Here is a 16842-nt window from a genome sequence, read left to right on the forward strand (position 1 = left end):
ATGCTAAAAATACATTTTAGTGAGAGAGAGACAAAAAACAAATAAGTAAAATATTGAGGTAAGGGTATTAGAAGGAAAAGTTGGGGATAGGGAATATCATGTCAGGAAGAGGTTGCAGCAGATAAAGTGCTTATGGAAGGTCTCACTCAGATGGTGACATTTGAGCCAAGAACCTTAAGGATGGAGTGAGAATTGAAGCATACATGTATGTGGGGGAAAAACATTCTGGCAAGTAGGAACAGCACTTGTAAAGATCCTGAGACAGAGTGTGCCTAGATTGTATACGGTACATGAAATAAAGAGGGGTGTCAGAAATGGCCCCGTGGGTTTTGGCCTGACCAATGGTAAGCGCAGGGTCGCTCTCATTTGATGTGGAGAACAGATATTAGGTGTGAGAGTAAGAGATGAGGATATATACAAAGTAATAACTTGCTTGTGTGGCTTCTGGATTTGCATTGGGACAGATTAAAAAAATGTAGGCAGGCCAACTCCTGGTAAGAAACATGATTTTGAATAACTGTTTTACTCTAAATTGACAGTTAAAGAAGATGAACAAATTTATTTGCCTCATCCAAATGTAGTTGTAAAGGAAAGGAACGTTCCCAGGAGTTAACATGTTTTACACATTAATTTTGGATTACCTAAGTAATTACTTGAAAAATTTTTGCTTTATTAAGGTACATAACTTTTCCTCCAGTGCTGTTGATTTAAACAATAAATATAGTACTATTATACAGATTAATATGTAATCTCTGACATATGAGAAACATAAATACTAAGATTTCAGATAGAAATAGGGAAGTAGAGCAGTATGAATCCCTAATATTTAGATCAGTGAGAAATTAAGACATAAATATTTGACTACTGTGATATTGTGATTTATAAGAAGTATGTATTTGGTCAGTCTGATGACCGCACAGTCTTTTTGATCTTTGCCCTCAGTGCACTGTTCACAGCTGCTAAAACCCTTGGTATTTTCTAGGCAGTGAGAGTGATAAGGCTTTCTTTCTTGTGTTAATGAGATGAATTTCAGAAAGCACCTTAGGATGGGGGCTGGTTGCCGGGGAGCCAATCCTGTGATTAGAGGGTTGGAACTTTGACTCCTCCTATGCTCTTCACCACCTCTGTAGGTTGCACCCGGTTGCCAAAGGCCAGTGGTTTAATAAATCATGACTGTGTAATGAAGCCTCCACTAAAACCCAGAAGGACGGGGTCAGAGAGCTTCCAGGTGGTGAATACTTGCAGATGCGGTGTTTACTGGGGAGGTTTCACTTGGGAGAGTGTTGTGCCTGGAGAGGGCGTGGAAGCTCTTTGCCTCTTCCCCATACCTTGCCCTCTGCATCTCTTCCTTTGGGCGGCTCCTTAGTTATATCCTTTTATAATAAACAGGAAATCTAGTAAGTAAAATGTTTCCCTCAGTTCTGTGACCTGCACTTGCAAATCATTCAAACCCAAGAAGAAGGTCGTTGGAGCCTCCAGTCTAGTTGGTCTGTCAGAAGCACAGGTAATAACCTTGACTTGCAACTACCATCTGAAATGGGGGTGGTGGGCACTCTTTTGGGACAGAACTGTTTACCTGGGGGAACTGTCTCTGGGTAGTGTCGGAATTGAGCTGAACTGTAGGACATCCTGCTTGTGTCCAGAAAATTGCTTGTTGGGTAGGAAACCCCCTCCCCATGTTGGAATTGGTACCAGAACCCATTTAACCACATATTTAGGTCTCCAAGCATCACTTGAAACAATTTTTTTTTTTTGAGAATGCTTTATGTTTTGAGAATTAATTAAGGCAACTGTGTCTATCAGAATATCTTTAGATGCCCTGTTTTCTATACAAACTATGTCTTGTCTTTTGCGATGAGCTTTCCCTTATGATAGTATGTTTTTATATTTGGAATTATATGTATGTTGGGTAGAACCTACTGCCTTAGTTTATGCAGTAGATTACTCAGTACAGTCACTTTGTAGTATCTGCTTCTCTAGTTAAGAAGGGAAGTATGCTGAGAGCCTCTTTGGGGGGTGTGTGGGGGGTGTGTGTGTGTGTGTTTCTTGCGTGTCTGCTTTGTCTGGGATCACAATAAGTTGTTATTGTTTATGATATTGTTGATCTTTGTTTAAAGATGAACAAAAAGTCATTTAAATTGTTTTAAAATCCAAGTAACATTAATATCTACTTCTGCATTTTCATCCTAATGGTAGCAGTTTTAATACACATTTCATTGTTTTGTCTGTAGGATTGGAGTTTACCTCACAGTTTTTAAAAAACAAAACCAAACAAACAAAAACCTATCCATGGCATTTTATTAAGTCCATATATGCAAAAGGTTCATAGGAATTGTTTTGTCTCATGCATGCAGGAGCTTCTGCCACGATGCCATATATATCTTGACAAACCTTGAATATTGCAAAATCCTTCCATGAAAGTAATAAAGCTTATATTGGGGCATAGGGCATGGGGGCAGACTACTGAAAATCCGTGGAACTCTTCTCTTGAATACTAACCCAAACCAATAGCAATTCTAATAAAAAACAAAAGAGTAGCTTTTGTGTACCTTGTATTAATCGTTGGAGTCTTAAACCTTGAGCTCCAGCCTCCTCCTAGTTGTAGGTTCTATAAGGGCACTGCTTGTAAGAGCCTATTTTCATTAAAATAAAAAAATCTAATCTGAGATGTGTAGCCTTCTTCATTAAGACATTGTTGGAATATAGGGGGAATTTTTTTTTGCAGCTTCCTCATCTGCACAGGCAGCTTTGCCAAATGGGTAGAACTTAGCTGAAAGAGGAACGATTCCTGAAGCCATTAAATCAACCACTACTACAAGAAAGAAAAGTGCTTTTGTAGATTTTCAGGTTTTTTCCCTTAAAATATTCATCTGTTGCTAAGGTTTTATTCTCTGATTGTGAAAGAGCTTGTTCCAGTTGCCTCAAAACATTAACTTGCTTTGAAAAATTGTGTTATATGCCAACATGACTTCCTTTCACACCAGCCTCATTTCCCTATTTCTAGTCACCTAGGAAGTAATTCACGGCAGAGAAACCTACGTTGTCGAGCAGAGTTTATTTTTTGTTTTAGTTGGATTTATAAAATTGTATAAGATGACTGGCAGGTGAGTATTGGTTTTGGAATCAGACCAGGCTTTGCTGGCTCTGCCATTTGTATGTTCCTTTCTACAAGTTAACTTGACTTCTTTAAGCCTCAGTTTCTGTATTTATAAAATGGAATTATTATACCTACCCACAGAGTTGGTAGTAAGTGAATGAGATAATACTAGACAATCCTTTTTACGCACGAAGTTTAATAAATGTTAGCTCTTATAATTCATAATATTCTTCAGAGCATGACATTAACGTATACCACTACCAAGGAATATTTTCAGCAAGTTTTTACATTTTCAATAATTTTTACATCTATCAATTTTATTTAATATAAAATATGAGAAGACAGGATTGTGTTTTTACCACCAAATGTAGTCACAAAGAAAGCATACATAAAATGTGGTAAATGAGATTTGTATTTTCACTTTTTGGCAAAGATTTATATAGGAAATTGATCAAGTAATCAGAATATGCAGAAGCTGTGATGATATTTAGGCTCTTATATGTCAAGAGGACACAAACCGTTTTTTTTTCCTTAGATTACAATAGAAATAGACTTTTTTCTATTTTAAATGCCATGGAAAGTTTTAGACTTCATACTTTTGTCCATGACATGTTGTGGTTTTTGAGAATTATATTCTCTTCCAACTCAAAGCTTTCATTTTGCCAAATAAATTGAAATGGAACTCCATTTAAAACTTATTATTGAGTTTGTTTTAATTGATGTCGCCTATTGACATTTTTATTTCTGAAGTTAAAAATACCCTGTGAACTATCTAGTATCATATACTGGAATATTTTCAACAAATGGAATTCAGAGTCGTTTCTTGAAAACCTGCTACAGGCAAGACCTTGGGGCGCCTGGGTGGCTCAGTGGGTTAAAGCCTCTGCCTTCCGCTCAGGTCATGATCCCAGGGTCCTGGGATCGAGCACCATATCGGAGCCTGCTTCCCCCTCTCTTTCTCTGCCTACTTGTGATCTCTGTCTGTCAAATAAATAAATAAAATCTTAAAAAAAAAAAGAATTTTGAACACCTTAAGGTTTATAAAAGATCAGTTAAGAAAGTTTATCCTCAGTAGTTTATGCCTTCAATGGGTAATCTGTTAGTGCTCATAACTATAACGTAAAGAGAACACGGTGGGTCCTCTAAATAAGAGACATTTCATGAAGAACCTTGCAGTATGGGAGAAGAAATGATTCATTCAGACTAAGGGTTTCAGCAATACTTCAAGGATTTTTTTTCTTCCTCTTCTTATTTTTAAACTTTTTAAATTATGCTGGAGGAAGATGAGTTCTGGAAATCTGGAGGCAGGAGATTTTGTTCAGGAATATCTAAGTACTGACCCTGTCCTCCACCCCTCCCATTCAAGATGTGGTTCTTGTTGGAAACTGATGAGTTTATTCACAAGCTACAAGTGCCAGTGTTTGTAAACATTCCTTTAAATGGAAGAAAACAGAAAGTCGGTTAAAGGTAAGCCTGAGTAGTGGCCTAGTGAGAATGTGGCAGTTTTCTGCTAGAACTGCACCCGAGTGTATGACTCACAGCTGTGAATGCCAAGGTAAGTCTGTGCCAAGATAGGCTTCATGTGCTTTTGCTCTATATAGCCACTGCCATTCCGTTAAGTTCCATATCATTGGCTAAATAGAGTAGGAACTAGATCAGGCCAAATAGATAGGAGTGAGTCTGTTCTCATCTGTCTGTGTAGGCTCTTCCTGCTTGTTTGTGACCTACTGATATGTTACACAGTTAAAACAAGAATATATTCTTCTATCATTATTAAGTAGTTTAAAAGTCCCTTCCCCAGAGGTAACCACTGTAAAAAACTTGGGGTATATTCTTCCAGACAATTTTCCATGTACTTACATGTTTAAAGTACATACATATAGTTTGGGTTTTCTTCAGGGAAGATGGGCTCATATTGTGTTCATATCTTATATGTTATGTTTATTTTTTTAATTTTTTTTTATTTAAAGATTTTATTTATTTATTTGACAGACAGAGATCACAAGTAGGCAGAGAGGCAGGCAGAGAGAGAGGGAGAAGCAGGCTTCCTGCTGAGCAGAGAGCCCAGTGCAGGGCTCGATCCCAGGACCCCGGGATCATGACCTGAGCCGAAGGCAGAGGCTTTAACCCACTGAGCCACCCAGGTGGCCCTGTTATGTTTATTTTTAAAATTTAATGGTAATTCTTGAGTTCTTTCTTGGCATATATTTAGGATTAGTTTGCTCTTTTTTTAAAATCAGTGTATTATTCTCTGTTCATAATATAGATATAACTATTTTATTTTATTTTTGAAGATTTTATTTATTTACCAGAGATAGAGCGAGAGTGAGAAAGAGAGAGGAAGAGAGAGCGAGCACACAAGCAGGGGGAGCAGAAGGCAGAGGGAGAAGTAGGCTCCCTGCTGACCCAGAAGCCCGATGTGGGACTCAATCCCAGGACCCCAGGATCACCACCTGATCCAAAGGCAGATGCTTAACCGACTGAGCCACCCAGGCATCCCAGATGTAACCATTTATTGAGCCATTTCCCATTTGGTGTACGACTAGATATGTTTCTCTTTTAGGAACAACAGTGTAGTAAATATCTTTGTGTGCCACATTTGCATGAATATTTTTGTAGGACGTACTTAGAAGTGGAATTACAGGGATATATTCATTTATAGTTTTGATAGATGTTGCCAAGTTGTTCTCCAAAAGTTTCTATTACTTACACCCATACACACACACACACACACACACACACACACACACACATATGGCAGTATATGAGAGTTGATGAATAGATTTCAATAGGAATGGAAACCAAGGGGATTCTGTACAAATGAGGAAGCATGAGTAAAAGCAAGGAGGCAGGAGGGCCTAGTAGATATGGCGAGGAAAGAGGGAGTAAAGAATCTTATGTAGCATATAGGAAATAAGGGGTTTGTGGAAGATGAGTCTGGAAAGGTAGGTTGGACCAAATGACAAAAGTGCTTTTTAATGTGTTGTTCAGAAGTTTAAACTTGAATAGACACTGGAAGCCTTTCAAAAGGTTTTTTTTCTTTTTTAAAGATGGATATCATTTAGAAAAAGAGAGACCATGCCCTTGCAGATGCCTGGTAGGGTATGGAGCCTGCCCTGGGATGAGATCATGACTTGAGCTTAACCAACTGAGCCACCCAGGCACCACTTCCCCCCTGCTGCCTCCCCACCGAAGATTTTACATGTGAGCTGTATTTCAAGAGCAGTAACTGTGAAGCCTAGGTTTTTGAGGATACGGAGATTGGCTGTGAGGCTGTTAAAATGATCATCTGCTATAATGAAGGCCTTGGCATTAGAAATGAGAGAAAGGTACCAGATTTGAGGTATACAGGTATACAGATTTAAAGGTATACAGATTTAAAATCAGTTTGTAAGTCTTGGTGGCTTAAGATGAGAAGGTAAAAGATTGAATGTTGTGGCTCTTTGAGTGCACAGGTGTGCTTTCTGTGAAGATAATAAGAAATAGAATGAGAAATAGGTTTGGGAAAAATGTAAGGGAAATTTTTATTAAAACATAAGGAATAAGATAAGGGGCACCGAGATGGCTCAGTAGGTTAAGCCTCTGGCTTCGGCTCAGGTCATGATCTCAGGGTCCTGGGATCGAGCCCCACATTGGGCTCTCTGCTCAGCTGGGAGCCTGCTTCCCCCTCTCTTTCTGCCTGCCTCACTGCCTGCTTGTGATCTCTGTCTGTCAAATAAATAAAGAAAATCTTAAAAAAAAAAATACAAGGAATAAAATAAGTTACTATCCACTGATATAGTTCTATAAGGTGTGTTCACATTTTTATTGCTGTAAAATATACATCTCTTGAAATTTTAAATTTTAGCCATTTTTAATTGTATGGTTCAGTGTTACTAAGTACATTCACATTGTTGTATAACCATCACCTACCATCCATCCCATCTCCAGAACTTCTTCCGTATTCCTAATTTGAAGCTCTGAACCTGTTAAACAGTAAGTCTCCATTTCTCCCTGCCCTGAGCCTCGATAAGTAAATTGGAAGCCACAATTCTGCTTTTCTGTCTCTATGAATTTGACTTTAGGTACCTCATAATAAGTCGAGTCATGGAGTATTTGTTCTTTGGTGACAGGCTTATGTCTCTTAGCATAATGTCTTCAAGTTTCATCCATTTTATATAGCGTGTGTCAGAATTTCTTTTTAAGGAAGAATAGTATTCCATTTAGTATTCCATTGTATATATACATATATTTTTTAAAAAATCCATCCATTTGCCAGTGGACACTTGGGTTGTTTTTTATTTTTATTTTTTTTTAAGATTTTATTTATTTATTTGACAGCGAGAGAGAGAGACAGTGAGAGCAGGAACATGAGCAGGGGGGTGGGAGGTGGAAAGCAGACTTCCAGACAAGCAGGGAGCCTGATGACGGGGCTCAATTCCAGGACCCTGGGGTCATGAGCTGAAGGCAGACATGTAATGACTGAGCCACCTAGGTGCCCCTTTGTTGGGGGTTTTAATGGAGGGGGGGGGTAGGCCTTTTTTTGTTTCGTTATTAGAGTGTGATTACAATCAAATTGAGTTTGATAAAACCGTACAAACCACTGTACTCTTATATAGGTCCACTGTTAGGAAATAGTGTTCGTTGCCACAAAGATGAGTACAAATGATCTTACTTTATACAACTCATACATATCATGACTATTGGAAATAAGACCTAAAATGCTTATCCTACCAGTGGGTAGATACCATAATGGTCAAAGGTATAGCATAAACAGGATTTGGAAGACCCAGGGTTTTTAATATAATGATTGGAATATTTTGAGGCTTAAGCAATTATACACAATTTTGTACACTATTTTTTTTTTAAGATTTTGTTTATTTATTTGACAGAGATACAGCGAGAGAGGGAACACAGGCAGGGGGAGTGGGAGAGCGAGAAGCAGGCCCCCTGCTGAGCACGGAGCCTGATGTGGGGCTTGATCCCAGGATGCTGGGATCATGACCTAAGCTGAAGGCAGACGCCCAACTGACTGAGCACCCAGGTGCTCCAATTTTGTACACTTTAAAGTGCCCCAAACAGAAGGTATTGTAATAAATGTTCTAGTCTGGTTGACTGAGGAATCAGTTTTTGAAAAAAATTTGAATTATTAGGTGAATGAAATAAGACAGCCCTGAACCTGATGAACTAACCTAAGTGATACAGGTTTTATAAAATAGGATTAAATGAATGAGTTGCCTCCAGAAGGTATTACCTGTCTCCAGTATCTTGATTCCTTTGTCAAAATGATTTTCTAATTGAACTTCAATGAGAACAAAGAAGTGAGAATAAGTATACAAGGGGGAGGGTCCTTTCTCTTTTTATTCGTTACTCTCTTGAAAATACATACTCACTTTCCTTATTCTCTGCAGTCCATTACTCTCTGGCAGAGTTGTAATTTTGGGCCCATCTTCTGAATTGTGACTTCTGTTAATACAGTTCAACACAATTCCATTTCAGGAAAATGTGTTTTGGAATTCCCTAATACATGCTTTTCCATGATGTTCCTTTCTTTTTTTTTTTTTTTTTTTTTCTTTTCTTTTTTTTAAGGTCTGTTTACTTGAAAGAGAGTGAGAGAGTATGAGATGGGGGACGGTCAGAGGGAGAAGTAGACTCCCCACTGAGCGGGTAATCTCATGTGGGGCTCCATCCCAGGACCCTGAGATCATGAGCCGGAGGCAGACACTTAACCTACTGAGCCACCCAGTCGCCCCCTGATGTTTCTTTCTTACCAAAAGATATACCTACACATATTGCTGCATATCCAACTTTGATAACATTTGGCGCTGGAAAATTGAAAAGCACGCAGAGAATACAAAATATAGATGAAGATGGTAATGGAAAATTAAAACAGCATATTAAAAGGAGTCTCTGGAGACAAACTAGTTCTTTCTAGGATGGCTGAAGTTACAGGATAGCTCTTTAGATTTTTAAATTTCTTTCAGCCTCATTGTAAAAGATAAGCTAATAGAAGGTAGTTGGTAATTTAAGTGAGATGCTTAGCATATGGGAAGCAGTCTGTGAATGTTGTCTGTTATTTTTTCTAATCTACTGGTTTGAGACTTGAGAGGTGTTTTAGTGGCTAGAGAGTATCAGATAATAATTTGCTGTTCTTACCTGAAATTGCCTTGTTTTACCTCTACAGTGTTTGAATATGGATTTTCTCTCTTAAATTAGTTTCTGTAATTAGAGATTTTCTTTTTTTTTTAAGATTTATTTATTAATTTGACAGAAATCACAAGTAAGCAGAGAGGTAGGCAGAGAGAGAGAGGTGGGGGAAGCAGGCTGTCTGCTGAGCAGAGAGCCCGATGCGGGGCTCGATCCCAGGACCCTGAGATCATGATCTGAGCCGAAGGCAGAGGCTTAACCCACTGAACCACCCAGGCGCCCCTGTAATTAGAAATTTTCTTAAATATTCTTATCACATTATGTTTTATTTAATACTGACAAGTACAGATGGTACAGGATGTGTAATTAAAGTACTAAGATGATCAGAACACTTGTTTAATAAATAAAGCTTTCACCTCCTCAGTTTTGTTTTGTTTTTTAAATATCCAACAGCAGGAAAGAACTAAATAGACTAACTTGGCTGATCACATCTCACTAGCCTTGGCAGAAAGATCTGATAAACTGCAACAAACTCTGTTAGATATTTGAGCATATCCAATTCATTATGTCCAAACCAAACTACTGAAATCTCCCTCCTTAAATCTGAAGCCTTCTCCTTCTCTGTAAGTAACTCCATCCTTTGGGTTGCTGAGCCTAGAAGAAACCTTGGAGTCACTGTTGTCTCTTCCTTTACCCCCTCCAGCTCCACCATCCAGTGTGAGCAGATGTCGTCATTTTGTCTTTAAAATATGCCCATAGTTTTCATCACATGTGACATATCCGCTGTTTTCACTCTGGTGTAAGGCGCTGTCCTCTCTACCTCCAAAGTCACAGTGGCTACCTAATTGATCTCTGCTGCTGCTTCCCTTCTGCCTTACCATCTTTCTCTGCTCACCAGCTAGACTCCCGCTAAGCTTTCTTGGCTCAGATGTTGGTCTTGCTCAAGTCAAAATTTAGAAAAAGCTAAAGGCCTTCATGCTCAGTGGTGTCCCCAAGAACATGTGCGTGCACCTCCCCTCCCCGCAACATCTCATTTAGTATCCTCCTACGGTTTCTGTGTTCTAGCCACGCTGGTCTCCTGCTTCAGGATCTTGGACTTGCTGTTTATTTCCTTTGCATGGAATCTTCCTTTCATCCCTTCCTTCATATCTTGGCTCAAATATTACCTCAGCGAGGGCATTTTAAAAATAGCACCCCATCTCCTGTCTTCCATGTACTTTTTTCTTCTCCATTTCTCTTCATAGCTTTTACCACCATATGAAATTCTTAATTACTCGGTTAACTCTGCCAAAGATTTTGGTCTCATTTGTGCACTGAATGTCCTTAGTGCTTAAAAAAGGTCTTCCACATTGTAGTTGTTCAGATATTTGTTAAGCTAATGAATTTGTCTGGAAAGGGGAGAATGCTTGAAGGCATGAGTTAGAGCCTGGATCATCACCCACATAATTGGAATAAACATTAAGTGTGAAATTTTTTTTAAACAAACAAATCATAAGTATTTCTTGAACATTTAATTGAAACATTCTTAGGAAAGTGTTTTATTTTGATTCTAGAATTGTGGCATTAGCAGACATTGTAACTGATTACCAAATTGTGCTTCCAAAGTTAGTAAATGTTTATGCATCCTCAGGTGGACAGTATTTTTGATGATTTCACATATAAGCATTGTTACTGCAGTTTTGTGCTGGTATTAGCCACAGAGAGATTGTGACTGGTGAGAAGTTACTTGCTCACTAAGTTTCTAACCTGTGATTCCTGACTCCCAAGTCCAGAATTTGAGCAGCACGTTCTTGTATCACTCATGATGACAAACTCTTTTAAGTCACCAAAATTTACATTTTATTTTAAACAAAAAGAGACCTAAGCAACTAAGCTGGAGGAGAAATAATAGAACCTCTCCTAAAAAGTACAAAGAAAGTAGAGGTAAACTTGATTCAGTCTCTTTAGCAGTTCTTAGTTTGGGACTGTAAAGAAGCTTCTATTAATTTGCTTGTTTTGCATAAATGTGTAGTAGTGTTTATGAGCTGATTTATTTCACCACTACTACCTTTCCTTCCCTGACATCCTTTACTCACTACTTTTTTTTTTTTTTTTAATTTAAGGTCAGTTAATTAACATATAATGTATTATTCGTTTCAGAGGCAGGGGTCAGTGATTCATCAGTCTTACATCACACCCAGTGCTCATTGCATCACGTGCCCTCCTTAATGTCCATCACCCAGTTACCCCATCCTTCCACCCCAACCCCTCCAGCAACCCTCAATTTGTTTCCTATGATTGAGTCTCTTACTGTTTGTCTCCCTCTCTGCTTTCATCTTGTTTTATTTTTTCCTCTCTTCCCCTATGATCCTTTGTTTTGTTTCTTAAATTCCACATACCAGTGAGATGATACGATAATTGTCTTTCCCTGATTGACTTACTTCACTTACAGCACAGCACCCTCTAGTTCCGTGTGGGAGCAAATGGCAAGACTTTTCTTTCTTTCTTTCTTCCTTCCTTCCTTTCTTTTTTTCTTTCTTTTTCTTGTGATGGCTGAGTAGTATTACTCAGCACTTTTGAACTACTGGTTTTTCATGTCCCTCTCCACTTTCCCTGCCTTCCTACCTTTGGTCTCATGGACAGGTAATAACTTGCTAACACCAGTCTGTTTAAAAAAGAGTAGTTATATGTGTGTGTATGCATGTGTGTGTGTATTTATATTTAAATAATACCTGTGTATACTGTGCCATCTAGAATTCTCCAAAAATATGGAGGCATATTGTGGTTGAACCTTAGGTGTTGGCTACTTTTAGAGTAGCAGCAGCATATCAGCTGCTTTGATAGGAGTTTTTGCCAGTGTTACTTAAGATTAGGATATACATTTTCAGAAGAGTTTTCCCAGTTGGGGGTTCCTTGAAAGTAAAATTAGCTGAATAGTCCACCTTTCATAATTGCTAGATCACATGTCTAGTTATTGAGCCATGTTGATCCTGAGTTTAGCCTTAGTTACAGGTTCTGATGTCCCCTTGTCCTTAATTGGAAAAGGAATCATGGTCTTACTATCAGGATGGAAATCAGAATAGTTCATTATTCTTAGGAAGATTCTTTGAAAATTACTCAAAATCATTAGGTTTAGCTGTAGCATTTATAATCTTTTTTAGCATTGCCAAAACCTAGAGTTGAAGTCCCTGGAATATGTGATTTTCATACTTTTGACAATAGTGGTGGTTAATTTTCTGTCATTATGTAACAAGACTTTTTCCAAATATTTGGTTGACAAAACTTGTTTAAAATTCAAGTGTCCATAGAACACATTGTGTAAATTATGTTACCTAATTTAAAAGACTATATTTCATCAATTCAGTATGCAGTATTTTTAAACATTTTTTAATAGATAATATATGAGAATTTATGTAAAAATACCAGCTTGGCTCACATATCTTATATTGTAGGTTCTGAAAATATGTAAACATTTTTTCACTTCTGGTCTCACCTATTTCATTTTTTTTCTTTCCTTTGTTCTTCTATTATCATTTGATGTTAAAGTCTATTTCATGCACTGCTCCTTCAGTTTAGCGGTGTGGGGGGTGGGGGTGGGGAGAAATAGTATGTACAGAGGTCCAGAGACCTGAAACACTGTGGTGTGTTCTGGCAACTAACTGTGTTAAGTTCCAATTTAGACTAGAACATATGTTGTCTTTGTATGGGTACCAGGAGACCAGAAGCTGGATCAGGAAAAGACCCTGTGGGAATGTAGTTCTCCACTTAAATACCAAAGCCAGTAACCTGTGTTCTTTCATACCTTTCTTAATTTAGTGTTCTTCTCTTGCCCAAATTTAATTTTTTCAAGAGTAAGTCTACCTAGGTATGTGTTAAAAGCTGGCACATTTCTGTATCAGCTTTTAATCTCTTAAATTTTTTCTGTTAAAATTTCTGGTGGTTTAAGAGTAAAGAGTAGAATTTAGGAAGAATAAAACAAAAATACGTGATAAAGACTTTTTTTGGAATGTTTTCTGACCTTAGATTCTTGGTTTAATGGGTAAATATTCTTGCCCCATGTTTAGAAACATGAAGTTGAAGGACAAAAATAAAGGAGAACTTAGGAGGCCATGGCTTAGAAAGTGACCTGCTAGTTGTCATGAAATCAATTTAGTGGGTTACAACTAGCATTTAAATAAATTTATGACAGAATAAGACACAGTGTATTTATTGGAGTGTGTATCAGATTGTTACGGAAAAATCTACTTTTGGTTATGGTAAGCAAAGTTTGAAAAACTATTTAATATTTGTATATGCTTCTAGCATTTCTGTCTATATTTTAAAGACAGTATCCATTCATTTACTTGGGTATTTGGGAGCCCACTGCCTCTCTTTCTCCACCCTATCTCCCATTCATTGGCATACCACTATGTGCCAGATACTGTTCTAAAGCCTTTACATGTATTAACTCATTGTTTTCTTCCATTACATGAATGTTATTTTTATCCCAGTTTTTCAAAAGGAGAAGCTAAGGTGCCTAGTGATTATTAACTTGCTTGAAATTGCATAGCTAAGTTGTGAATCTGGGATTCAGTTCAAAACCAGGCAGTCTTTTATTCAGAGCCCTTTTTTCTAACCACCAAGTTTTAAATAGTCACCTATGCGAAGACACCTCTCTCAAGGCATTGTAATAAGTGCTGGAGGTATGTCTGAAATGGTTCCTGATTTCATGGAACTTAGATATTTATAAATATATTTGCAGTATTCTATGTTTGTTAAATATATAAGTATATACAGACATACCTAATGTGGGGAAATAACTATGTATGCTTAAGTAACCATATATAATTAGCATATTACTATGTTCCAGATTTCAATATCATTGACTATAATTTCCGTTGTATGGATATGCCATAATCTCACTATTCTTAGGTTGTCAGAAAGAACTTCCTAGTCCTTTCTTAGTAAGTAATGTTGAATGCATTCATTATTGTCATTTCAGATTACTATGTGTGGCTGTTTATAAAAGCATAAAAATTTCAAGTTAGTGGTATCTATTTCTAATTTTCTAAAGTTTATGCTTTAGCAGTAGTGCTGATCTACCTTCAGAAGTATTATATAGTAAATATTCAGTAGTTACAAACAAAACAAAATTCACTTGTCACAAATGGTGTTCTGTGTTAAACCGTCTTCCTTCAAAATCTGTTCTTAATATTGTCATTGTAGCATATATAAACCATTCCTAAATATTTTCTTTCATTCACTCAAATACTTGTGTGCCTGTTAGTTTTAGAGCATATCATGAACTTTCTTTTTTTAGTTGTCAGTCATGTATCCAAAATGGGGTGTATAAGATTTTCACATACTTAGATCATTGGTGCCTACTGTGTTCCAGGTCTCTGGAAGTTAGATAATGGGCTTAGAATGATAAAGACAGCAGCTATCCTATTGGACATAGCTTAGTGAAGGAGTCTGTAATAATTTGCATGGAAATGTATTTGTCTTTTTTATAAGAAGTGAAATTTTTTAAGACAGATGCATAGACTTTAATACACATTAATTTTGAAATTAAAAGGTATGTGGTTGGGCATCAGATTTTCTAATGGGCATTCCTATTATCTGTTATTTGGCATATTAATAAAACGAGTTCTGCAGAAGGTTTAGTGCTATTACTGATGAAGATATTTTTTAAAAGACCCTTTAGGTTTTTTACCATAACAGTTTGACTGTTAAATGTAATAATTCTGTAACACTTTGTTTGAGCAATTTAAAAAATGGTTACTTTGAGTCATCTAACTTGTTACCAAATAGTGGCATGCAGTGTGGACACATGGTTTCCATTCAAATTTGAAGTTGCTTAGGAGTTCCCTGTTCTTAATTTGGGGGATTTCTTTTAGTGCTTTTTGTTTCTCTTTTAGTTTAATAATGTTTTGAAGCACTGAAGGAAGCTGTCCATCTGCTTTTGTTGTTGTTGTTCTGTTTTATTTTGTTTGTATTTTTAATTAGTGATAACCTGACTGAATGACCTCACCTCCCTCAGCTAATAAATTTCTCTTCCCTTGAGGCTAATACTGGTAGCAGTTTAAGGGACAGGGCCCAGTTGGAAAAATGTGGCCGTAGACCTTTTTTTTTTTCTTTTTTTGGAGTAGGCTTCACACACAATGTGGGGACTGAACTCATGACCCTGAGATCAAGAGTCCCAGGCTCTACCAGCTGAGCCAGCCAGGCGCCCCAGCAGTGTACCCTCTTAAGGAGAATACTTTTCATGTTCATTTTTGTTTGGTCACCTAAAATTTATATTGATATCTGCTGTGATTTTCAAGTTATCTTTAAAAGATCTTCAAGTATATAACTTCATGAAAATGCTAGATGTCATTTGTAGGAATCAAATGGAGTTTCTGGACTTTAGTGATTATATGTGATCCTAATTCTTAGTGGCTTTACTAAATGTGTATGCAGTCTTGTTTACAAATTCATTTACACACATTGACTAGGTTTTGAGTGAGATGCTTTGTAAAATTAAATTTTTGTTATATCGGCCAGGTTGAGAAACAAACGTAACTGTTGGACGTGATTTCTTCTGGAACATAGATTAGCATAGCAGATTACTTAAATCTCTCTGAGCCTTGATCTCCTCTATGTAAAAGGAGGCAAACACCCTGTCAGTCTCAGGAGTGGCAGATCAGGATGAAATAACATGAAGCACTAGGCACAGTTCATGGCATAGTGTCGATAAGTGTTAGCCTCAGTACCATCCCTTTCCCCAGCAGTATTCTACAATTATACTGTAGTACAAAAGTGCTGATACTCTGTCTGGAAGATCTAGATTTAAGTTCTAGTTCTTTTACTGCATGCTTTCTTGGATCAGTCACTTGACCACGGAGTATTCATTTTCTCTTCTATAAAATGAAGTTCTGAAAATTAAATGGTGTAATGAGCGAATGCTCTAGATCTAGTCTTTTTTCTTTGTTATCTAGCGTATTTATTGTAACTTGCTTTATTTCCCAATAGTTGACATTAATTTTTATGTGCAAGGGGGAAGAGCTGTAATTGAGAACATTAACCTGATAGTTGGGTGGAGGACACATTTATTTGGAGGAGCAGAGTGTAGGAAGAAATGACAGTGCCCTTCCAGGCACTGGATCAGGTCTCTTGATTCTGTTCTTCATTAGTTTCTTCCTGCCTGTTCTGGTAGAGTTCTTTCCTATATGTGAGCCTGCCACTATTATTAGCTTTCTGAAGAGTGACCTACATTTTGTAATCTGCTTTCCCCACAACCTGCAATAAATCTAAATCTTAGAAATACGTAATTTTCTGACATCGGACTATGAAAGGTTTTCATCAGTTGAATCTACTTTTTCAAGCAGGAAATGGTTCTGCTTTCTCCTTACAACATACCTTTTAGCTCTAGCTGGGAGATTTGTCTTTTTCCATTTCTTGTCTGTTAATGTGACACAGGCCCAGAGTATAACAGACCTCTACCAGTAACTTTTTTTTTCCCGCCCTTTGGAAGCCCTTTTTATGGCTTGCTTTTATTAAAAATTTCCTCATTCGTCATCCTAAGGTAATTTTAATTGCTTTATGACAAATTTATATGGTAATTGATAGCAATACAGTATTGGTAATTTAGTTTTACTTTGTGTAGCTTCAGTTATTCTTTC

General features: G+C 37.3%; 1 protein-coding gene across 2 annotated transcripts in view; it reads left to right on the plus strand.

The window, feature by feature from the left end:
* The window catches only part of RBPJ (recombination signal binding protein for immunoglobulin kappa J region), a 106345-nt gene that overhangs the window by 20351 nt on the left and 69152 nt on the right, over window positions 1-16842 (plus strand). The window lies entirely within an intron of this gene.

This window comes from Martes martes (genome assembly GCF_963455335.1).
Source record: "Martes martes genome assembly, chromosome: 2".
Lineage (NCBI taxonomy): Eukaryota > Metazoa > Chordata > Mammalia > Carnivora > Mustelidae > Martes > Martes martes.